Source organism: Pan paniscus, chromosome 6 (assembly GCF_029289425.2).
Source record: "Pan paniscus chromosome 6, NHGRI_mPanPan1-v2.0_pri, whole genome shotgun sequence".
NCBI lineage: Eukaryota > Metazoa > Chordata > Mammalia > Primates > Hominidae > Pan > Pan paniscus.
The window spans coordinates 162,141,558-162,166,857 of NC_073255.2; positions in this window are offsets into that span (position 1 = coordinate 162,141,558).

The following is a 25,300-nucleotide window of genomic DNA, read 5'->3' on the forward strand; positions in this document are numbered from 1 at the left end:
GCCAGTTTAGCCTTTTCACATTTTTCTGCCTGCTTTATATCCTGGCCATGCTGGCAGCTGATTAGATGGTGCTGTGACTCAGATAAGACTTTGAACTTTAGACTTTTGAGTTAATGCTGAAATGAGTTGAGACTTTGGGGGACTGTTGGGAAGGCATGATTGGTTTTGAAATGTGAATATATGAGATTTGGGAGGGGCCAGGGGTACAATGATGTGGTTTGGCTCTGTGTCCCCACCCAAATCTCATCTTGTAGCTCCCATAATTCCCATGTATTGTGGGAGGGACCTGGTGGGAGATGATGGAATCATGGGGAAGGTCTTTCCCATGCTGTTCTCATGATAGTGTATGGGTATCATGAAATCTGGTTTTAAAAACAGGAGTTTCTCTGCACAGCCTCTCTCTTTGCCTGCTGCCATCCATGTGAGATGTGACTTGCTCCTCCTTGCCTTCTGATTCATGACTGGGAGGCCTCCACAGCCATGTGGAGCTGTAAGTCCAATACAACTCTTTCTTTTGTAAATTGCCCAGTCTTGGGTATGTCTTTATCAGCAACATAAAAACAGACCCCACTCCTGGTATCAATTTGCTGTACTAGTCTGTTTTCATGCTGCTGATAAAGATATACCCGAGACAGGGCAATTTACAAAACAAAGAGATTTATTTGACTTATAGTTCCATATGGCTGGGGAGGCCTCACAATCATGGCAGAAAGCAAGGAGGAGCAAGTCACATCTTACGTGGGTGGCAGAAGGCAAAGAGAGAACTTGTGCAGAGAAACTCCTGTTTTTAAAACCATCAGATCTCATGAGGCCCATACACTATCACGAGAACAGCATGGGAAAGACCCACCCCCATGATTCAATCATCTCCCACCAGGTCCCTCTAACAACATGTGGGAATCATGGGAGCTACAAAATGAGATTTGGTTGGGGACACAGAGCCAAACCACATTATTGTTCATATTATCATTCATATTATTTTTATTCAGATGCTGAGAATAGGCTCAGTGTTTTATCTGACATGCTAAAAGTCACACAGTTGTTGGTAAGTGATGGTAAGTCATGGAGCTAGAATTCCAACCTGCTCTGTTTTATTCAAAACTCGATTATGCTAACTACTATGCCTTGATGCCCCCTTTAACAGTGTTCAAAAATAAGCTTTTAAAAATATTGAACCTCTTCAGTGTGCTGTATTATTAATACTTCAAAATTCAGTTCTTACCGTATGATTTCAATATAAAAATAACAGTACTAATATCTACCACTTACTGTATAATTAATAGGTATCAGATTCTGTACTATGTGATTTAATATGCAGTCTTAAAACTTAATACTTTTAATTACCATTTGAAGAAGTAGGTAGTGGTTTTTATCCACATTTTACAGATGAAAAAACTGAGCCTCAAGATGGGAATGTATTATTCATGGCTAGCAAACGGCAGAGATATGATTTATATCCAGAGCTTTCTGACTGTAAGTATTTACCACTTTATTTTCTTGCCTGTTGGTATTGTGAAGTTATATATAGCTTAATAATTCTCACAAAGAGAAAAACATATTCCCTTTTGGAGGCTGAGGCAGGTGGATCACTTGAACCCAGGAGTTCAAGACAAGCCTGGGCAATATGGCTAAACTCCATGGTTGCAAAAACTACAAAAATTAGCCAGGCATGGTGGCCTGCGCCTGTAGTCCCAGCTACCTAGGAGACTGAGACCAAAGGATCATCTGGGCTCAGAAGGCCGAGGCTGCAGTGGGCCATGATTATGCTACTGCACTGTAGTGTGGGCAACAGAGTGAGACCCTGTCTCAAAACAAACAAACAAACAACAAAACATCACCAAATCAAAACATATTCCAAGAACTGAGAGAGGAAGTTCTAGACATGAAACTAACTGAATACCCTGACAGGTAATTGTTAATAAGCTAAAATTCCTCAAATCAAGGTTTTCTGAGCTGTACATTTGTACTAAATTCAAAGATTCATGTTAAGAGTATTTGAAAGTTTAAGAAGCTCTTGGATGACATGGCCCAGTGATTTGGAGTTTTGGTCATCTATAAACATGTTGGTGTAAAATGGATACTCTAGAGACACAGATATTCACCTGAACGTGGCTGCTTAGTGCAGTAGTTATAAAAAATTATTAAGCTAAACTGCCTAGGTTCAAACCTCCTTATAGGTATGTGACCTTGTTTAACTCTTCTATTTATACCCCAGATATTTTCATCTGTAAAATTGGGATGATAATAATAAAGTTTCACAGATGATTGGTAGAATAATTAAATGGTAATGTCTGAAAAATATGTGGAATTATGTCTGGAACAAAGTAAGAGCGATACAAATATTTGCTAAATAAATAAATAAAAATAAAGTGTTCACTGATGACCCGGAGTGGAAGTAGTCTCTCTGTCTTCTGTGTTCTGATATATTGGAGTAAACTCATGGACGTTACCACATTACCCTTCCTTTTAATTACTTATTTACATACCTTTTTGTTATGGTAGGTTTTAAGCTTATTGAGAAGAGAGAGTATTTTTTTTTTCCTACAGTCTCAGAATATTGCTCAATAAGACTCATGCATAAGAGAATCAATGACTCTCCAGAGGCAGGAGTGTGACTTCTGTTTCCTTTCCTGGGAGGGAACATTGCTAACTGTGACAGTTTTACACCATCTGTCAGAATACAGTGGCAGTTAACATTGGTGGAAATTGATACCTTCTGATATAATCATTTAGTTCTTTCTATGTATATGGTAGGTGACATAATATGCCTACAAAGTTGTCTGTGTCCTAATCTTTAGAACCAGTGGATATGTTACCTTACATGACAAAGAGGACTTTGCAAATGTGATTAAGTTAAGAACCTTGAGATGGGAGATCATCCTGGATTATCCATATGAGCCCAGTATAATCATAAGGGTCCTTATAAGAGGGAGACATTGGAAGCAGGAGTCAGAGAGGTGCTATTGCTGATGAGGAACATGTGCCAGGGAATGTAGGCAGCCTCTATAGACTGGAAAAAAAAATGGAATAAATTCTCTCTTAGAATCTCCATAAAAAACTCACCCCTGCTCACACACTGATTCTAAGATCTTTGACCTCCAGAACGTTAGTATGCTACGTTTGTGTTATTTCACACCACTAAATTTATAGCAAGTTTCTACGGCAGCAATTGGAAATTTATAAAATCTGCTTCTGGAATAAAAGAAAATGAAAACAAAAAGATAATAAGAAAGAAAAGAAAGAAAGAAAGAAGATTGGAAGAAATAGGGTGCTTTGCTATAAGTAACATCTCTGGTTGGTGTTAATAAAGGCGCCATAAATTGTAAGACAGAATTAATTACCACAACCGATGATGGGCAGGAAATAGCACGAATTGTTGCAAACAACAATTTAAAACAAGTACATAAAGTATTTTTTACTAGAAGTTAGTAGAAGTTTATATAAAAATTACTTTAGTATGAGCGTGGCAACGCGATAAAATAAAATCAATTCATTATATAAAGAAACAATAAAATTAATGAAATAAAATTAATTCATTATAAAAACGCAGGTGTCACAAACCAAGTGCAGAGTTTATACAATATTTTATAAGCAAAATATTGTAAATGGTGAGTAAAAGTTTTAGTTTTTTTATAAACTCTAATATGTAAATGTTTCTATTCATGCCTCTACTCCCTTGCCTGCTGTCTCTGATCCCCGATTTTAAACCAGAAGTAATTGTGTTTAGGGCTGTTGTGAAGGGATAGCAAACAGAACAGCGCTGGATAGGATGATACTGTCACTCCCATTTTAATAAAGCGTCCTCAGAAATGCTGAACAGAAGCTTTAATAGCATTCCTGGCAACAACCATCCCTGTTCCCCATGTATTTTGAATCAGATTTAATTTGAATTAAATAGAAATAAAAACTCTTTACCATTGCACCCTAATGACTGTAATTTTCTCTCAAGCTGTTACTTACACACACAGTATGCTGCACCTAGGAAAGAACATCCCTATGCTTTTTTATTGAGTCTCAAGAATAATGTCTTAAAAACTAACTTATGTTCAAAGGATGAACTTAACTTCAATACTGTGAATTAATATGAAATATAAGCCTTTCTGAATTCTCCAAAATAACAAAAATCTCCAATTTAGATGGCTTCCTTTTGTTGCAATAATTCTAGTCAGCCCATTGACATCACCCAGTTTGTCTTTTTCAGGGCTGTAATACTCCTGTCAGCATCTCTGTGTGGAGCATTTAACTCACCACATAGCTGTAACCCTGATTGCCAGAACCAAAATGTCTCTCCATTACCACTTCAAGGAGCTCAACTGTCTGGTGCCAGATGGTATGCAAATTGGTCTCTTTCCAAAGATACAGATGTCACCGTGCCCAGAGTTTGTTAGAGTGTCTACATCCTCTCCTGCTGGGAATGTAATTTGGTGGAATAACTCTTTGGCCTACCTGCCAATGATCTGCAGAACATTGACTCATTCCCAGATGACAGCTTTTAAAAATGCATCTTTCTATTCATCAGAATGACAAAGAACCAAAATTCAAAATTGGGGATCAACATACATTTTTGAAATATATGTGCTGAATGGAACATATGCGAGGTGAAAAAAGAAATTTGCTATAAAATTAGGATGATTACTAAAATGAAATTTCACCAAAATGAGAGCTCTAATTTATCTTTCCCTCCTTTCCTCATTGTAAATACCACCTAGAAGAATATCAAGTTGTTCATGGCAAATAGACCAGGGGAACCTGTTTGCTTCCATGTATCATTCCTTTCATATGTAAAGAAAGGCAGGAATGAAAGGAAAAAACATCAGTATTCATGAAAGTTACTTGACCGACATAAAGGTTTTTAGATTGAATAGCTGAATTTAAGCCCTATAGCCTAAGTTTTCTCTTTGTTAATATCTAACATATATGTCCACATTTAAGGACGTTTCTTTTGTTCCAATTCTATCCCATGGAGTTCTAGGGTAGGATTTTTTTTTTTTTCTGTTCCCATGCACTTTTAGGTCATCCCGTGACCTAATTGATTATTCAACAATCACATATTCGAAAATAGGAATAAAATTTTAGCCTAAGACAAGCACACCTGGGAAGATAAATCAGCTCCAAAATAAAATAATTTATACTACAGACCAACGAAACTATTTTAAAATTGTTTACAATTTTAAATTCTCCATATCACTGTCTCCTTTATTTAAAAAAATATATAGTCTAGTCTGAGAGTATTTTATAAATTCAAGCATAATCCTTGGAGTGAAATGTAAAGCTACAATGGAAGCCTGATTATATTTTCTGTGTTCTTATCATTTCTCTAAGATATGCTGGACTTCAGTCTTTAGCATGGACAAATAAAATATATAATTATACTTTTGGCAGGGTTGTATAATCTGCCATCTCACCAAATTATTGCTATGCCACCAAAATATTTTTAGAAATCATCATAGAGAAAATCCAACAACTCTGTCCTATACTTAAGCCAATAGATTGGTATACAGACATCTCTTAGTGAAATTTATGTGCTAGTTTAAATTTGAGGTAGATTATTTAGTATTTAGGAAGGAACGAAAAACTATTTTTGTATGGAAGCTATAAACTCAGTGCCATTTTATAAAGAACATGTCTAGAAAGAATTAACTCAAAGACATTATATTTTTAAGTTTTATAAGCAAAAACAATGTTCTTTTATTTGAGGGTTTGAACTACTATATGTTATTAATGCTAGAAATGATCTACTGTAAATACAGTGCATTTTTTCAGACAATCAAAACTGATTTAATAAAATAAGTCACAGTTAAACAGGAGATTAAAAAGATAATGCCAGGCTCGGTGGCTCATACCTGTAACCCTAACACTCTGGGAGGCCGAGGCAGGCAGATCACTTGAGGTCAGGAGTTCAAGATCAGCCTGGCCAACGTGATGAAACCCTGTCTCTACTGAAAACACAAAAATTAGCCGGGCATGGTGGCACGTGCCTGTAATCCCAGCTACTTGGGAGGCTGAGGCAGGAGAATCACTTGAAACCAGGAGGAGGTGGAGACTGCAGTGAGCCAAGATCCCACGGCTGCACTCCAGCCTGGCAACAGAGCAAGACTGTCTCAAAAAAAAAAAAAAAAAAAAAAAAAAAAAAAAGGATTAAATTCTACTAATGGATTAGGAAAAAAAAAAAAAATCACCCAGGATTCTAGTCTAACTTCTAATTTCATCTGACTTCAAGATAAATTATTTGATTTCATTGTAAGGCTGTAGGAAACTCTGAGAGTCTTAATTTACTTATCTGTAAATTGGAGAAAATAGCTGCCTGAAGAAGTAGATAGACACATTATGGTGTTAGACCAATAGTAAGTACTTGGTAATTTTTAGCTATGATATTGATGATGATGATTAGTATCATAGATATCTAATAACACTACATCTATAACAAATGTTTCTGTCCATTTGACTTTAATACACTATCATTTTTATTTTAAAATATTATCTTTTTAATCGTCTTATAAAATAGTCACTGATTTTTCTTCTTCAACTTGTAGCTGTTTTGCTTTCTCTATCTCATTGTCACACATACTTTTCTGGCTTGTAGACTCCTTATGAAAGTAGATGAATGTCCACGTACTGCCTTTCTTAAGAGGACTTAGGCAACTCTGGAAGAAAATACTTGTAAATTTACATTGTGCCCTCACTTTCTGTCTTCTTTAATTTCAAATTTTAGTGCCCTATTTTTTAGTACAGTACAGTACATTTGCATGTTCTCTTTATTGCTTCCTGGTGAAAATGGATATTCACTAAGTCCAGCCTCCAACTCCCATCAGGTTATCTTATAACTAGTGAGTTGTGGTCATATATGAGAGAAAGTTTTTCCTAAAATTAAAACATGAAAATTGATTTGGTTATCAACAACTGCATATAAAAAATTAGCAGGGCGTGGTGGCGGGCGCCTATAGTCCTGCTACTCGGGAGGCTGAGGCAGGAGAATGGCGTGAACCCAGGAGGTGGAGCTTGCAGTGAGCCCAGATCATGCCACTGCACTCCAGCCTGGGCGACAGAGAAAGACTCCATCACAAAAAAAAAAATAAAATAAAATAAAAAAAAATTGCATAATAGTGATGTACTTCTCTTCAATTTGCCTAATATCATGCAAAAGGCCATTATGAATATAAAACAAACTAAAAGCTGGATGTTTGCTTTCAAAAAGTTGGAAAAACTAGATCAATTGTTTCTACTATCCTCTGTCAGATTTGCAGTGTTACTGATATTTAAACACTAGAGCAATCAACATCAATGCAATCATTAGGATTTTTAAAAGTACTTTGGATAGCATAGTTAATATGCTGTACTTATTAGATAAACAGAACTGTTATTCTATAAAGTTGTCATAGATCTCATTTGTCATTTGATTAAAAGGCAACAATTTGTAGTAAATGTTAGTATGTGTTTCTGAGGCTGCCTTCCCCTACCCACCCTCTACTGTTTTAAGAAAACCGACACTATCTTGTTATGTCAGAAAACTTAGAGGGTCTCTATGGTTTTATACAACCAAATACAGTTGATATAGAATATCAATACTTCTTACTCTACATTCCTCTCTACCCCTTGTGTGATTACTATCTCATTAAAAATTGAGGCTTATGGAGGCAGCTGCTGTAAATCAGTAGCAATATTATTTCTCTGTGCCTCTTAAAATAGACAATTATGATTCAGATCCTCAACAGCCCATGTATAGTAAAGATAAGTTCTGCATATCTATATTGGCATTTAAACAAATAAAAGTTTATGACTATAGAATCTATTAAGAAAGTTTAGTTAATGTCAACCTTGTAGGAAGTATTCGTTTTGAACATAGTTATTTCTAGAAATAAATAAATAAATAAAACTTTTTTCTATTGTCCTAAAATGGTAAATACAAAACATTCAAAAGGAGTGGTTTTCTTTCAATGTGACTATATTATTATTGTTGTTTTTAGTTCTGTATTTAGTTGTTTTTAGTTTCAAACGCTGAAAACACGGGGCCTTTTGTAAAATATAGTGACAGGTCTTTCACTGGGTATCATTTTTATTTTAGCATCTTGTTCTAGACATTTTCTCCAGAGGCAGTAGTAGTAATAGATCAACAACATTTTACCAAAATCTTAAGACTGCGTGCCTGTAGAAGGAAAAGAAAGTCAGCGACGGTAAAAGATGAAGGAGAAACACAATCAAATAAATTAAAACAGGAGTCACATCTTGTAATGAAGGTGATATGTCATAAACTAAGAAATAGAATTTACTTAGCTTCATGCATCAACAGTTCAAATGAATAAATAAGTAAACACACAACTTGACATGGGTAAAAATAGCACTGAAACAGGCAGGACTAATGATGCCAATATACAGGTGTCAAGCCAACCTCCCATTGTGGTCAAACCTCAAACACCATTGCATAGACATCTAATATATCAGAATTATTTAGTCCAAATAGATTGGTAGTGTGTGTGCAATCAAATTGAAAAGTGTACATTTTTACCTATTTAATTTGTTTATTTCTAGTGTTATTTGTAATTTTTGTTTTTAAGATATATTATTCAATTTTTAAAGCATTAAAACCTGCCAGTAAGATGTTTCAAACATTTTTGCCATGTATAATTTTGGTTTCAAAAATTTAAAAAAAAACACATTTATTTTTGGTGCTTTAATAGAAATGAATAAATTAGCATGTCTTTACCTATTATGTTGTTATATCTTTAGTGTTAATTTGACGTTTGAAATTTAAAGATTAATATCTTCAAAAATAATTTATCCATTAAACTATGTATATAATTTTTTGGAATGACCAGAATATAAGAAAAAAGTCATGACACCAGAGATGTATTCATGAAGGCCAAAATTACCTTCTGCAGAAGACTTTTTGTTTCTTCACTCGTTTTTACATTTCACAGAAATTTCAAGTCCTGGGGAGTTGGGTCAGGGAAGGCATATCTACTTCAGGCTTGCAGCCATTAATAGAATTTGGTTTTATCTTTTCTTTTGTTACAGTGATATTTTTACTAACTATACTTGTCTCCTCTCAGTGAGCAGCTTGTATCTACATTTTGAATGAATCAATATGGGAGTGCTTTAATAACTATCACCTTTAACAACTTCAGACTGAGGCTAAGGTCTAAAATCAGCTGCCTGTAGAGGTTACGTGATCTTCCCTGAGAATTTTCAGAAATACTTGGATAGGAAAACCTGGTTTAAAGAGAAAGGAAGGAAAAGAAGGCAGGACAGAAGGAGGGAAGAATAAAAGGAATAAAATGAACCACTCAAATAACTGAAAACTATACTTCCTGTGATAAGCCATTAAAGGAAGTGTTAGTTTTAAATGGTGAAAAAATATGGCACATCTTGGTTACAACTGCAGGAACGTCTAAAGATAAATCATATAGCAATTGACTCTGCATTTGAGTGGAGCTGGATATCTACAGGCCAAAATATATATTCCATGTTTCAATGTAATTGGACAAAATACATTTGACATTTTAGTAAGTAATAATCATTACTCTTGTTGCACCTTTTCCATGTGTTTGCAACCACTTTAGATGTTTACGTGTTTTATGTGAGAGCTTGGGATTATTTTTTACCCTCATTTTCACAAAAATGAAACTCAATCTCAGCAAAATTAAATCACTTCCCAAAGTTCTTACTGAGGAATTTTAGATGCTTGCTAGAAGCTGGTTTCAAACTGGGTAGTCTAACTCCAATAGTCCTGCTCTTTACCACTATGATATTATTTTAGAAATATGTCCCTTTTAGCTTAAAAAGCTCATTTGAAATCTTCAACTTTGATATCTCATTATTCTAGGCACACACGTGTAACCTCTGTATCTCTATATACCAATGACCTACTCAGAATTTGATAAAATTTAAGTGTAATTACTTTTTCTATAAATGATAGTCTAATAGCTGATGTGTTGAAAACATTACACACCAAATTATCCTGAATATACTTCACTATAATGTCATGGCAGATATTTAGCTCTCCAAAATGATTATAGCATTTAAGTTTAACTATTATCAATTTGATGCCAAATAGAATGTCCTGACTCACAAGTACTTATGAAATAATAGTTATTAAATAAATGGATTTGAAAAACTTTTAGTTATGCAACCTAAATTCTAGCTTCATGCTTGTACCCTCAAAATATACTTAGAATATGCAAGCCTAAGAGAATATTTTCTCTTGATTCTTTTATTCTTTATTTTGCCACTAACAATGCAGACAAGGTACATATTGCAGAAGAGGTGTCAATAACCCCTAAGGATCAGCAGAAGAGGTTAGATAGGTATCTACAAATGTGCATATTCTTTCAAACATAGAATCAAAGTCTATGCAGTCTGATTTGGGTTTTTCTTTTTTCTTTTTTTTTTCAATATATTGGCTTCTGTTTTCTGAGACCACCTGACTCCTTATAGTTAAAATTCCAGATTTGTTTGGTGTCTGTTTATCTTTTTTGAGGGAAATAGGAAAGGAAGGACTATTTATGAATAATTGAGCAAACTGAATTTCGCTCAGTGGAATTTGCTTGTACAAGCACATATACAGGGTTATATTTGTTATAATAAAGAAGAAGAATGACAACAACAAAATTTCATCACTGATAATTTAGAAATATTAAACACTCTTGCCTTATGAAATAATCTCATTCATCTAAAAAATAATGAATGGTTTCAGAGAGACTTTTGAAATCATCAATCTGTTTCTTATGCCATTATGATATTGTCTTGTGAATATGAGAATGACTAAGCAATGTGTTGCCTTTCATGGTATAAGTAAAAATACATCATCACTCTATTACCTCACTGTGTAGTTCAGTATGATATTAGAAATGTAAGTGGCTACAATTCAATAGAATCTGTATTTAAACTCAAAGCATCTTTTCATATGATGTCAGAAATTGAATGTGGACTAGTAATACTTCCAAGTATGACACATCTTAGTTGAAACATATTACCTGTCTTTGTCACAGAGTTTAAGACAGATGCTTTAATGATGCAGGCAGACAGTTTCACTGAAATCTCATCAAGATGTTGCTAAAAATATCTTTGGTCTTTATACTGAAATTAAACTCTAGAGAAAATTAGAATATTTTCTTACGTACTTCTAGACAATAAGGCTTGGAAACTGAATTGGGTCCATAGCATTTAAGTAGAACTAGAATTTAAGGTAATTTGTCAAGGAATAGTCTTACCTCCATTTCTAAGGAAGAACTCATATATAGAAATATTTAGATGGAAATATATAGATAGAAATATTACAGAAAAATTTTTAGTCTGGAGTGGAGGGGCCCTGTGTCAGAGCCACCACACTCTTCTACACAACACTCACTGTCAAAGCTGGGAACTAGGTTTCCTAGAATCCTCTTAAGTATGTGGTGTTGGTTTAAGGTTTGCCAATGAGAGGAGCTTAGGTGAGATTTAGAAGCCATTACTCTTGGCAACCAAGACATGGCAGTCATGCCACTCTCCAGCTAACTCCTTTTTGAAACTAGAAGATGAATGTAATGACTTCTTAGTCTTCTCCGCAAGCTCTGCCTTCTCTACCTGCTCCTGTTTGAAGCCATTAGCAACTGTCTCTCCATGCCTTTGGCTAAGGTACCCCAGACCTTCCCTCTAACATGTCCTTCTACATTTGTTTAAGCTCAAATTTCTTGATTAAATTCTTCCCTGAAAAATTGTAGTGGCTCTATTTCCTTGAATACACCAGGATTAATAAAATTTTTGGTACCAAAAGTGCTTTGGTGAGTACAGACTTAGGTTGTGAAATTAGAATTGATCATCTGATCTGATTAGATTTAAAGGGATAAATAATCTAATTATCTGATAATTAGGATACAATGAAGGCCAATATCTTAAAAATATGTACACTTGACAAGCTAGAAAATCTTTGGTGTTCAAAGTTTAAGAAGGTAGGAAAGCTTGAGTGGATTTATTTTATATAACTTTTTCTCTTATTCCTAACTAGTTCCCCTGAGATAATCCAGAGGACAACCTCTTCAGCACAGCCTTGTGAGATATATTAGCGAGTGAGTTTGTTTCTTAGTTTTACCTTAATAAGTTACCATAAACTTGGTTGCTTAAATAACAGAAATTTATTTCTCACAATTCTAGAGGCTAGAAACCCCCAAATCAAGCCAATCGTAGCACTGTGCTCCCTCCGAAGGCTCTAAGGAATAGTTTTTTCTTTCCTCTTCTTTCTGCTGTTTGCTGTCAATCCCTGGCATTCCTTGATTTTTGGCATTGTAAGTCCAATCTCTGCCTCCGTCTTACATGGCTCTTTTCTCTGCATGTCTCCTCTGTGTCATTTTTTCCCTAAATCTCTCTCCTCTAAGTACCCCAGTCATTGAATTTAAGGCCCTCTCTAATCCACTATGACCTCAACTTAACTCAATAATGTCTACAAAGTCTATATTTCCAAATAATGCCACATTTACAGCTCTTCAGCATATTTTTTGGAATTCAACCCGCACAATGAGAGAAGCAATAGAACTTTCAAAAGGCATGGTAGTGTTTTTTCTCTGCAAGCAAAGCATAGTAGTGGGAAATGGTGCTATTAAAATGGGATTATTAAATATAATGAAACGATGGAATTTTATAATGGTGGGGCCATGCAGTGCCACTTAATCACTATAGACAGCCTATGTAGAGTAAGCCTAATCCGTAGCAGGACCAGAGCAGTACCAAGAATGGTTTGACCTACAAAGATCTTGAACAATCTTTTGCTAGCATATCATGAAATTCTCAGGATTGCCTTGCTGCCCCTTCACCTTCTGCCTTGATTGTAAGTTTCCTGAGGCCTTCCCAGCCATGTGGAATTGTGAGTCAATTCAATCTCTTTTCTTTATAAATTACCCAGTCTCAGGCAGTTCTTTATAGCACTATGAAAATGGACTAATACAGTAGCCTTCTTAAGGATTTATATAAATGAGGTTTTATATTACTCATGGCCCCACATGTAATTCCCAAAATTGAGTCAATTCACAGGCCCAGGAATCTTTAAGAGAAAGAAAGTTTAGGCCCTTAATGAAGGACTCTTTTACTGTGCCAACAGTTTATTCTGCCAATTGCTTTTCTAACTCTCTCTAAATGCACTATGGTGGCATTTTTTTTTTGGTGATTGCGTATTGAAGAAACAATGATATTCAGTAGTTGAGGGTTTTATTGGATAACAGTTACATACTAATGCTGATTTTTGTGATATGATATGATACCATACCATACCATACCATACCATACCATACCATACCATACCATACCATACCACACCATACCACTGCCCACCAGACTGAGTCAGGCAATTGTGTACTCATAAACTGACTCCCTTACCCCCACCTCACTCAAAAACCCCCCACAAAACGCAAAAACATTACTGATTTGTAATGTTTTCCATCGTAGTTCAAAACTATGAAAGCTGAGATGTCTACAATGTCAATTTTGGCTCCTGATACCAATGAACTACTCTGCAAATAGCAGGGATACTGCACTGACTGTAGAATCTGATGGCACTTTACATATTATATGTAAAGTAAATATGGTTAAAATGGTGATTATGGATGCCAAGTTGATAAAGGCACTTGGAGATATATATATATATATATATATATATATATATATATATATATATATATATATAGTTGATTAGGCACTTGGATATATGTATATATCCAAGCTGATAAAGGCACTTGGATGGATATATATATATATATATATATATATATATATATATATATATTTACCACCACTCCCTATGAAGGCTGGAAAATATATGCCCAGAATCCCTTTCTTTGTACGGTTTTGGGTTTGACGTTGCCAATAAGAGGAAATTCTGTAAAGGTGTATATGAAGTAGAAGCTATTATTCTCAGAAGGTTATGAAAGTCATGAACAGCCGTTCTGTAGACCTTCCATAAGTTCTCATTTTGCAGTCATGGTGGACATACTTGACAGTTTGGAGATGTTTCCATTAGCTCTCATTTTGTAGTTTTAATGAAACAGAGTAGAGGCATCTCAGACTTCTCCATCAGTCTTGGCTTCTACAGTCACTCCCATGAATTTTTCTCCTATTTTTCAGCTACAGCCTTCCAGAAAATTCATATCAACCCTTTCACATTTATTTAAGCTCTAATTTTTAATTAATTCCCTGATTCTGCTAAAATCTGTAGTGGTTGTGTATTGCTCAACAAAACCAAATTGACAAAAGCTTTGAACTCTGCTCTTTGAGGAGTTAAAAGCAAAATAGCACTACTTGAAAGAAATTAAAGGAGTCATGAAATCATATTTAATTTAAAAATAGTGACTAGTGTAGTGGATTAAATACTGCCCCCTCCCAAAATTCATATCCATCTGGAACCACAGCATATGATCTTATTTGGATATAGTGTCTTTGCATATGTTAATAGTTAAGATAGATTTTATCTCAAGATAAAATCGACCTAGGTTTATGGTGACTGGTGTTCTTAAAAGAAAAGGAGAGGGTGATTTGAAGATGATTGAAGTAATGCAGCTACAAACTCAGGGACACTAAGGATTGCTGAGAGCCAACAGCAGTAGAAAAAAGCAAGGCAAGATTCTTCCTTAGAGCTTTTTGAGGGACCTTGGCACTGCTGATACCTTGATTTCAGGGTTTTAGTCTTCAGAACTGTGAGCAAATACATGTCTGTTATGTTAAGGCATCAGATTTATGGTAATTTGTTACAGCAATCCTAGGAAATAGTGCAGCCACTTTGAAACAAAGCTTGTCAGAAAGAATTTCATACCAATACATGTTTTCCTCTTCCTATCCCTCATGTATCATACAACACAGAGTATGGAATAAATATTTGATAATGTGAATTCTAGAACTCTCATATTGTGAAAATAATACAAAGTTTATCATGTCTTCAAGATGTGTTATACAAAGGATTTTGAAAATGAAAGCAATCTTTTCATATCACATTGCCCTAATGTATAATATACCACAGATCCAATTATGTCCACTAAAACAGGAATTGGTAAAGTACAACCTGGGGGGAAAATTGAACCACCTGCTATTTTTTATTTTTTGTAAATAAAGTTTGTTGGAACACAGGCACACCTACTCTGAAAAAGTTGAATGGCTGTGGAAGAGATGGAATGGCCCACAAAACTGAAAATAATTATGAACTTGCTCTTTGTAGAAAGGAAATTTCCAACTCTTGTATTGAACTATAATTGAATATTAAAAAAAAACATTTCATTATCCCTGGTTTGTGTGAAAATACCTGTTAGTGTTTTGACATTATTAAAATCATAGCATGGTTCAATTGTGGGCTTTTTTCATTGTTCAAGAGATTGCAAATTTGTCTTTGGAATTGATTTGTCATTGTCCCACAATCTTCATCTAATTACTGTAGTTGCAGATAAATATTTGATGAATTCAGTTTGTTCATTTAATCAGAAATGTGTCAACTGTAATATATGGTTGAAATGTTAGTATTAATTGTATACTGAAGTGTTAATTATAGGTTTGCAATTGTACCATTAACACTAGGATAAGCATATTAATTACAGACATTCTTGATGAATCTGTTGACAGATACGTGCAGATAGAAGCTGTTAAGTCAAGATAGGTCTTGTTGACATTAGTGCAAGGAAAATCAAAGATGCTTGCCTATTTATCAGTAGGGATTCAGGGCTGAGACCTGCTGGGGGAGTGGAAGAAAGCTCATCAACAGACAGCTGGGATCTTTCCTTGAAACAGAAACAAAATTAACCACCACACAAAGCAAGATATCCAAGGGGCAGAATTGTGACAAGAATTAGGGTGAGACACTACAAATAAGAAAAGTTTTTAATAAGAAAACAGATAAAATGAAATTAAAAGCTCTAGATGAAGAGGAAAAAATTGAGTCAAGCATAGGCTGACTCTACCTGTACCATGTTTCCACCCTAAAACAAACATACTGAACATTAGAATGACCTTTCTTTATCTGTTTGTTGTTTGGTTGGTTGGTTGAATAAGGTCTCACTGTAGTGCCTAGGCTGGAGTGTAGTGGTGTGAACTTTGTTCACTGAAGCCTTGACCTCCTGGGTTCAAGTGATCTTCCCACTTCAGCCTCCCAAGCAGCTGGGACTACAGGTGTTTGCCACCACATCCAGCTAATTTTTTTTGTATTTTTTTTCTTAGAGATGGAGTCTCACAATGTTGCCCATGCTGCTGGTTTCTGTTTGTTTGTTCGCTGGTTTGGTTTTTGTTTGTTGTAATACAAGGTTACTGGTCCTAAGACTCTAAAAGTGGGATTTAGGATTTGTATTATATGAAACACCCAGTCATTTTGATAATCATGCAGGTTTGAGATTCACTAGAATATACTTACTCTAAACTAAGGCAGGAAAGAGTTAAAATTCCATCACAAATATTTGGGGTTTGATATCAGGCCTCTCTTATTCTGAGTCTGACATTCTCATGAGCATCTCAATTCTGACAATTCTTATTTAACATTCCCCTTGGACTGGATTCTTGTTTTAGTAATCCTTCTGATTGTTCCATCTGTGATTCCTTGCTTGGTATTTGTCTTTTCTCTTTTTGCCTTATAAACTTTCAAAATTTCTAGACCTCTGTATGGCAGCAGAGATACTGCTGGCTTCAGATACATTTCTCTGATGCAGGTTGCTGGCATGGGTTTCCATGTAAATCCTGTTTTGGGTTTGTCCTTTTGTCACTCTAATGCTCCTTTTTGCTTTTTCTTCTTGTTTGCCATGCCCTACATATTATGTTTTTTACAAATGGCTCACTCCTTCAAAACTCCCCACAGATAATTCTGGGTTCTTTGGAGACTAAATACATAGAATCTCCTATTGAAACTGACAAACCCAGCCCTTTTTTCCTTTTTCTATAATTGTTGATTCAAAGTTTTTTAATATATACCTTGAATTCTTCAACTGAAAAAAATCCTGGGCATGGTGGCTCATGCCTGTAATCCCAGCACTTTGGGAGTCTGAGGTGGGTGGATCAACTGAAGTCAGGAGTTCGAGACCAGCCTGGCCAACATGGTGAAACCCCTTCTCTACTAAAATTATAAAAATTAGCCAAGCTTGGTGGCATGCGCCTATAATCCCAGCTACTCGGGAGGTTGAGGCAGGAGAATCGCTTGAACCCGTGGGGCAGGGTTTGCAGTAAGCCAAGATCATGCCACTGCACTCCAGCTTGGGCGACAGAGCAAAATTCTGTTTCAAAAAAAGAAAAAGATTATATGAAAACTACTGATTAATGTAATTGTACGTATAGCATATTTGTGGTATATATGATTTTACAAAGAGACTGCACATATATACAATCTAGGGAGTCTGGACATATGCATATACCCATGATACTATTGCCAAAATCAAGATAAAAAATGTATGTATCACCTTCAAAAGTTTCCTTATGTCCCTTTGTGTTTTTGTGGGGGTGGTGGTGTGTGTTAAGAATACTCAATATGAGATCTACCCTCTTAACAAATTACGTTTTAAGTTTTATTTTATTTATAACTGACACATAATATTATAATTGTACATATTTGTGGGCTACAGTGTGATGTTTCAATGCATGTGTACATTGTATAATGATCAAATCAGGGTAGTTGGGTATCTATCACTTCGAACATTTATTATTTCGGCCGGAAGCCATGGCTCGCGCCTGTAATCCCACCACTTTGGGAGGCCAAGGTGGGCAGATCATGAGGTCAGGAGATCAAGACTATGGTGAAACCCCGTCTCTACTAAAAATACAAAAAATTAGCCAGGCACGGTGGCGGGCGCCTGTAGTCCCAGCTACTCGGGAGGCTGAGGCAGGAGAATGGCATGAACCCAGGAGGTGGAGCTTGCTGTGAACCAGGATCGCGCCACTGCACTCCAGCCTGGGTGACAGAGCGAGACTCCGTCTCAAAAAACAAACAAACAACAACAACAACAACAAAAAAACAACAAACAAACAAAAAATTTATTATTTCTTTGTGGTAATAATATTCAAAATTCTCTCTTCTAACTATGTTGATATACACTACATTAATATTAACTATAGTATCCCTTCTAGAACACCAGAATTTATTCTATCTAATTGTAACTTTGTACTTGTTGATTAACCTCTTCCCATCTCTTCTTCCACATGCTCTCCCACCCTCTGGTAACCACTATTCTACTCTCTACTTCTATGAGGTCAACTTTTTTTAGATTCCACGTGAGTGAGATCATGTGGTATTTGTCTTTCTGTGTCCAGTTTATTTCACTTAACATAGTACCCTCCGGGTTCATCTATCTTGCCACAGATGATAGGATTTCATTTTGTTTTATGGTTAAATAGTATTTCATTATATATCTACATATCACACTTTCCATTTATTTATTTATTGTAGAGAAGGGGCCTTGCTATGTTCCCCAGACTGATCTTGAACTTGTGGCCTCAAGAAATCCTCCCACCTCAGCTTCCCAAAGTGCTGGGATTAGAGGCAATAGCAATTGAGCCCAGCTAATACCACATTTTCTTCTGTTCATCTATCAGTGGGCACTTAGGTTGATTTCATATCTTGGCTTGGCCTCTTAACAAATTTTTAAAAGTGCACAATACTGTATTGTTAACTGTATGTGCTATGTTATATGGCAGATATCTTGAATTTATTCATCTTGTATAATTGGAACTTTATATTCATTGAGAAACAACTTTCCATGTCCCCATCCCACCATACCCTGGCAACTACCATTCTATTCCCTGATTCCAGGAGTTTGACTATTTTAGATACCTCATTTAAGTGAAATCATGTACTATGCACAGAAAGACACTTCTGTGAGTGGCTTTTTTCACTTAGCATAATGTCTCCCAGGTTCATCTATATTGTTGTATTATAGCAGAATTTTCTTCCTTTTATAGGCTAAATAATATTCCATTGCATGTACTTGCCATATTTTAAAAATTATTCATCTATTAGTGAACATTTGGGTTATTTTTATGTCTTGGATAGTGTGAATAATGCTGCAGTGAATACGAGAGTGCAGATATCTATTCAAGACTTTAATTCCTTTGGATAGATATCCAGATGTGAGATTACTACATTATATGATTACTGTATTTTTAATTTTTTGAGAAACCTCCTTATGGTTTTCATACTGGCTGCACCTTTTTACATTCCACTACAAGGGTGGCGTTTCTAGTCTATGAGTGTACAAGGATTCTAGTTTCTGTATATCCTTGCCAACACTTGTTATCTTTTGGTTGTTGTGGAATCCATCCTAATAGGTGTGAGGTGATATAGAATTGTGGTTTTAATTTGCATTTCTCTCATGATTAGTGATGTTGAGCATCTTTTCATATATATATATAGGGTGACCATTTGTAAGGCTTCTTTGCAAAATCATATGTAAAAAAACTATAAAGTCTCCACTAAAAAACTGTTAGAAATAAGCAACAAATTCAGTGAATTTACAGAATAGGAAATCAACATGCAAATATTAGTTGTGTTTTTGTGTACTGACAGCAAATGATCAAAAAAGGAAATTAAGAAAATAATCTCATTGAATATTGTAAAAATGTCCATACTGCCCAAAGTGATCTGCGGATTCCCTGCTATTTCCTTCCAAATCCCAATGGCATTTTTTACAGATATAGAAAAAATGATCTATGAATCGAAACCTACACACACACACGCACAATAACCAGAAGAGGTAAAGTGATCTTGAGAGAAAAGAACAAAGCTGGAAGCATCATACTTCCTGATTTCAAAATATATTACAAAGCTACAGTATCTAAAATATGATGGTACTGGCATAAATACAAACATATAGATCAATTGAACATAATACAAATTCCAAAAATAAACCCATGACTACTCAGTCCACTGATCTTCAAAAACGGTGCCAAAAATACACAATGATGAAAGGATAATCTATTTAATAAGTGACATTAGCAAAACTGGATATCCACATGCAAAATAATGTAATTGGATCTCTATTTTACACAGACATAGTCAAAAATCATCTCAATAAACCTACAAATAAGACCTGATATTGTAAAACTCCTGGAAGAAAACAGGGGCAAATGCTCATAATATGGGTCTTGGCAATGATTTTTTGGATATGTCACCAAAAATAAAAGCAACAAAAGCAAAAATAGACAAGTAGAGCTATATACAACTAAAAAATTTCTGCACAGCATGGAAAATAATAAATAAAGTGAAAAGGCAACCTAAGGAAGGGAAAAAATTTGCAAACCATAAATCTGATAAAGGATTAATAGTCAAAATATATAAGAAGCCCCTACAACTCAATAGCAAAAAACAAATAACATAATTTAAAAAATATACAAAGGACTTCAATAAACATTTACCTGAAGGAGAGATGTACCATATATTTTGAGAGAAATTTTAACAAACTAATAAAAGAGTGGTTACTTTTGCCTTATGATGGAAAATTTCACAGAGAAAGTGACATTTGACTTGGTTCTTACAGAATATCAGCAACATCAAAAATAGTTTGAAGAAAGATCTTTTAAATAGAGTGACAGAAAGACCAATATGAAGAAAATAAAGAGCCACAAAAGTTGACAGCATGTAATTAAACAAGTCGACAAATAAGATATGTTGAAAGGGAACGAAGTAAAAGTAGATTGGAACCAGATTAAAAGACATGCAAATATATTTAAAAGTATTCAAAGCACAGTGAACAGGCAGCAGCATATTTTGTTTTGGAAAATGACATCCTTTAATTTTAGAAGATGAAAGATACTTTTTAGTATTGCTATTCTTCAGTTATTTCTCACTCCTTCATCCTGGTTATTGTGTTTATGTTTTCTTAATATTCCACCTTTCCACTTTACTTCACCTAGGTAATTGCTTAAAGTTCTTTAAATTTATCCACCTCAAACTGGTATTCCACTGGTTGATTTCCAGATTTTGCATTATGCTTAGGACTAGAGTGTTGAGAGTCATATATTTGAAATTTCATATCATAATTATTATACTTATTCATCATCTATCAGTTGTTCTCTTGCTGGTTTTTTTACTGATCACTACGTATCTTGATTTGAGGCAACTCAATCAGGGACAGCTACCTGCTCAAGAATAGTCTTGGAAGGACAGGAAAGTGTGGCCTATGTGTGGAACTTGGCTATTGCACATCAGAAGCAGTGTTCTCTCATGTGTTTGCACCCAGTTTACCACATTCTCTCCTCAACCTTAGAAGTATATTTCTCTTCATTTTTTATAGTGAACAGGATTTCCTCTCGTGTCACAAACCTCCGATATAGTTTATCTCTCTCTCTTCAGCTAATTCTGATCAGCAGTAGAACTCCTCCCTGGCCTTTGGAAGCTTCATTTCAAGTATGAGGATACATCCCAGCAAATGAAGATGAGAACACTCAGTGCTTTTATTTTAGTTCTGTTTTCACTGTCAAACAGCAAAATGAATATGGACAGATACAGAATGTTGACCACTTTTCTCTGACCCCCCCAAAGCCTTGTCACTTCATCAGTGCAAGCATTGTTATGCTTTTTCTAGACTGTTGCTTTATCCTAGGAAAAGCTGAAAACTGCTAAGAGATGTAGAGAAGAATGTATTAAAGCTTGGGGATGTTCTTCAATTTGATTCAAATTTCAGTGTATTTTCCAAATGATTTCTAGGTTTTGTGGTTTGGGATATGGTCTTTTACAGATTTTGATGATCATATTATTTCCTTATTTCTTATATTTGTTTTGAGTTCCTGTTCTAAGCCTTGAAAAGAGAAATAATAAAAACATTTCTGTTTCACATTTTTTAGTGGAAACTGTAAACTGGGTTTATCATAGCTAATTTTTATAAGTGATTCTCCATATATTAGAATGGGTATTGGAATACTTAGGTAATAAATAATTCTTACCATTATTCAATTTTGTATACATGCAGCAGAGATCAAACCTCTGATTTGTCTTTATACTCAAAACACTCAAGCCAATTCAAACTAAAATTTACAGTGAAGCTCTTTATTTGCAAAGCTCTTTATGTTGAGCTTTGGTATATTTTCCAGTATAAGCAAAGCAATTCTATTTATGGGAAAAGTCAATTATACTGTAACATATGTTTAAGTCAATCTTTCTGTTACCCAAATTAACTATGCTAAAAATATACAAAGTGTTCTTAAGGGGAAACATGTAATTTTTGGAACAATAAATTCTAGAATGTAAATTATGATGTTAAATTTGAATAAACAATGTATCTGAAGTTACACACTCTTTGAAGGTAAGATTATTGTATTACAGAAATTAATTTTTTAAATGTGTGGCTGGGCACAGTGGCTCACGCCTGTAAACCTAGCACTTTGGGAGGCCAAGGCAGGCGGATCACTAGGTCACGAGATCCAGACCATCCTGACTAACACGGTGAAACCCCGTCTCTACTAAAAATACAAAAAATTAGCCAGGCATGGCTAACTCGGGAGGCTGAGGCAGGAGAATGGCGTGAACCTGGGAGGCGTAGCGTGCAGTGAGCAGAGATCGTGCCGTGGCACTCCAGCCTGGGTGACAGAGCAGGACTCCGTCTCAAAAAAAAAAAAAAAAAAAAAAAAAAAAAAAAAAAAAAAAAACAGTGATTGTGGTCCTAGAGATTTTCATAACTGGCTGTTAGGAGAAATCAATTTAACAGCCCACGTCTTCATTTCATTTTCTAGAAAACAAATGTGAACAAGATGTTTAAAAGCTTGATTCACTCTAGAGACTTTGTAGAGAGAATGAAGGAATTTCAGAATTTGTAGGACAATTATTTTTCTTAAATTTTTTTTAATGGTGCTCATTCTTTTTTTTTTTTTTGGAGACAGAGTTCTGCTCTATCTCCTAGGCTGGAGTGCAATGACACGATCTCGGCTCACTGCAACCTCTGCCTCCCTGATTCAAGCAATTCTCTGCCTCAGCCTCCAGAGTAGCTGGTGTATCCAGAATTGGTGCGTACTTGATCTCACTGACTTCAAGAATGAAGCCGCGGATCTTCACGGTGAGTGTTACAGTTTTTAAAGATGGTGTGTCCGGAGTTTGTTCCTTCTGATGTTCGGACGTGTTCGGAGTTTCTTCCTCTCTGGTGGGTTCATGGTCTTGCTGGCTTCAGGAGTGAAGTTGCAGATCTTTGCAGTGAGTGTTACAGCTCTTAAGGAGGCACATCTGCAGCTGTTCTTTCCTCCCGTCCAGAGTTGTTCATCTCTCTCAGTGGGTTCATGGTCTTGCTGGCTTCAGGAGTGAAGCTGCAGACCTTTCCGGTGAGTGTTACAGCTCATAAAGGCTGCCCAGACCCAAAGAGTGAACAGCAGCAAGATTTATTGCAAAGTGTGAAAGAACAAGGATTCCACAGCATGGAAGGGGACCCAAGCGGGTTGCTGCTGCTGGCTCTGGTGGCCTACTTTTATTCCCTTATCCGTCCCCATCCACATGCTGTTGATTGGTCCATTTTGCAGACAGCTGATTGGTCCGTTTTCAAACTTTTAGCTAGATACAGAGTGCTGATTGGTACATTTACAATCCTTTAGCTAGACGGAAAGTTCTCCACGTCCCCACTAGATTAGCTAGACACAGAGCACTCACCGGTGCATTTACAATCCTTCAACTAGACAGAAAAGTTCTCCAAGTCCCCACCCATCCCAGAAGCCGAGCTGGCTTCACCTCTCACTGGCACCCCCTGCGGGACTTTGCGGCCCCCAGCCTGGGCACTCTGGCAGCCCAGAGGGAGCTGGCTCCTGCTGTTGCCTCTCCCTCCACACCTCCCCGCGAGCAGAAGGAGCCAGGCTCTGGCCTTGGCCAGCCCCAGTGAGGGGGCTCACAGCGCAGCAGCAGGCTGAAGGGCTCCTCAAGCGCGGCCAGAGCGGATGCCAAGGCCGAGGAAGTGCCAAGAACGAGCAGGGGCTGCTAGCATGTTGTCACTTCTCACTGGGACTACAGGCGCGCACCACCACACCCGGCTAATTTTTTGTAGTTTTAGTAGAGATGGGGTTTCACCATCTTTGCCAGGCTGATCTTGAACTCCTCACCTCGTGATCCACCTGCCTCGGCCTCCCAAAGCTCTGGGATAACAGGCGTGAGCCACCACGCCCAGCCTGTCTTTTAATTTATTATATTGGACCTAAAATCTTGAAGGGCACATATTGAAAAAAAATCAAAATCAAATAACTGCACAACGTTACAGATATGACACTGTTCAAAACTAACAGATTTTATAATTACCTGATTGGGAATTTAACTGAAATTCAGATGAAATTACTTTTACATATTTATAAAACTGACCAGAAATGGTCAGGTATTGGAAATTTCCTATTTTCAAGCTAATATTCCTAGAGAAGACGTATTTTTTTTCCTCTTTCTCACACACATACACACGCAGGCTTACATACACATTACACAAAATAAAAAAAACCTATCATCTGATCACCTGAAAATAGGTATCGTTTTATTAAAGTGCATTTCCTTCTAGTCAGATATGATATATTCTGTATTTGCCTACTATCTATTACATTGGGATAATATTTTATGTAGTTATATATACTAATTTTTATAATTATGTCATGGACCTTTTCCCATGTCATTTAACATTCTTGAAATATGACAAATCTTTTTTTATTATATTTAGTAAAATAAATCATGGTAACTTTTAGTTGACTTTTTGGCTTAAATTTTTTTTTTTTTTGCAATTTTGTAACTTTATTTGATGTATTTGACGATCAGCGATTAGTTCTCATCCACACTGACTGACTGTAGATTTTTGAAAGTGGTAACAGGTACATAGGTAGCCAAGGTATAGAGCTTACTTGGTGAATTTTCATTCTCATTACGTTTTCTGGACAACCGCACACGGATACGGTATGGGTCATTCCTTATTCCTTTGCCCAGACTACTTTGTTGTGCCTGGTATCAATGTGCACATCTGGAGTTCCCATCTCCTTCATGGCAAATTGCGGAATCTCTGAGTTCCCGAGGGGCACGCTTCTTGAAGCCCACTCCATGGACACACTTGTGAATATTGATGGTGTATTCTCGGGTCACCACCTCGTTGATGGCAGAATGGCCCTTTTTCTTCTGGCCACCCTTCTTTGTGGGGGCCATTCTACTGGGTCCAAGTTGGAAAGCAATATATATATATATATTTTAAGCCTGGCTTTTTCAGTTTGGGTAAGGCAATTAATCCAATTATATATATTTTCATATGAAATAGCAATTCTTATAAAATTATGATAAAAGGTGTAAAGTTAAAGTTGAAAATGTCTATGGTGATATGTTCTATAATACTACCAATTCCAGTCACTCATAGAGTATGCACACAAAGGAAAGAGAGGAGCTTTTATCATATTC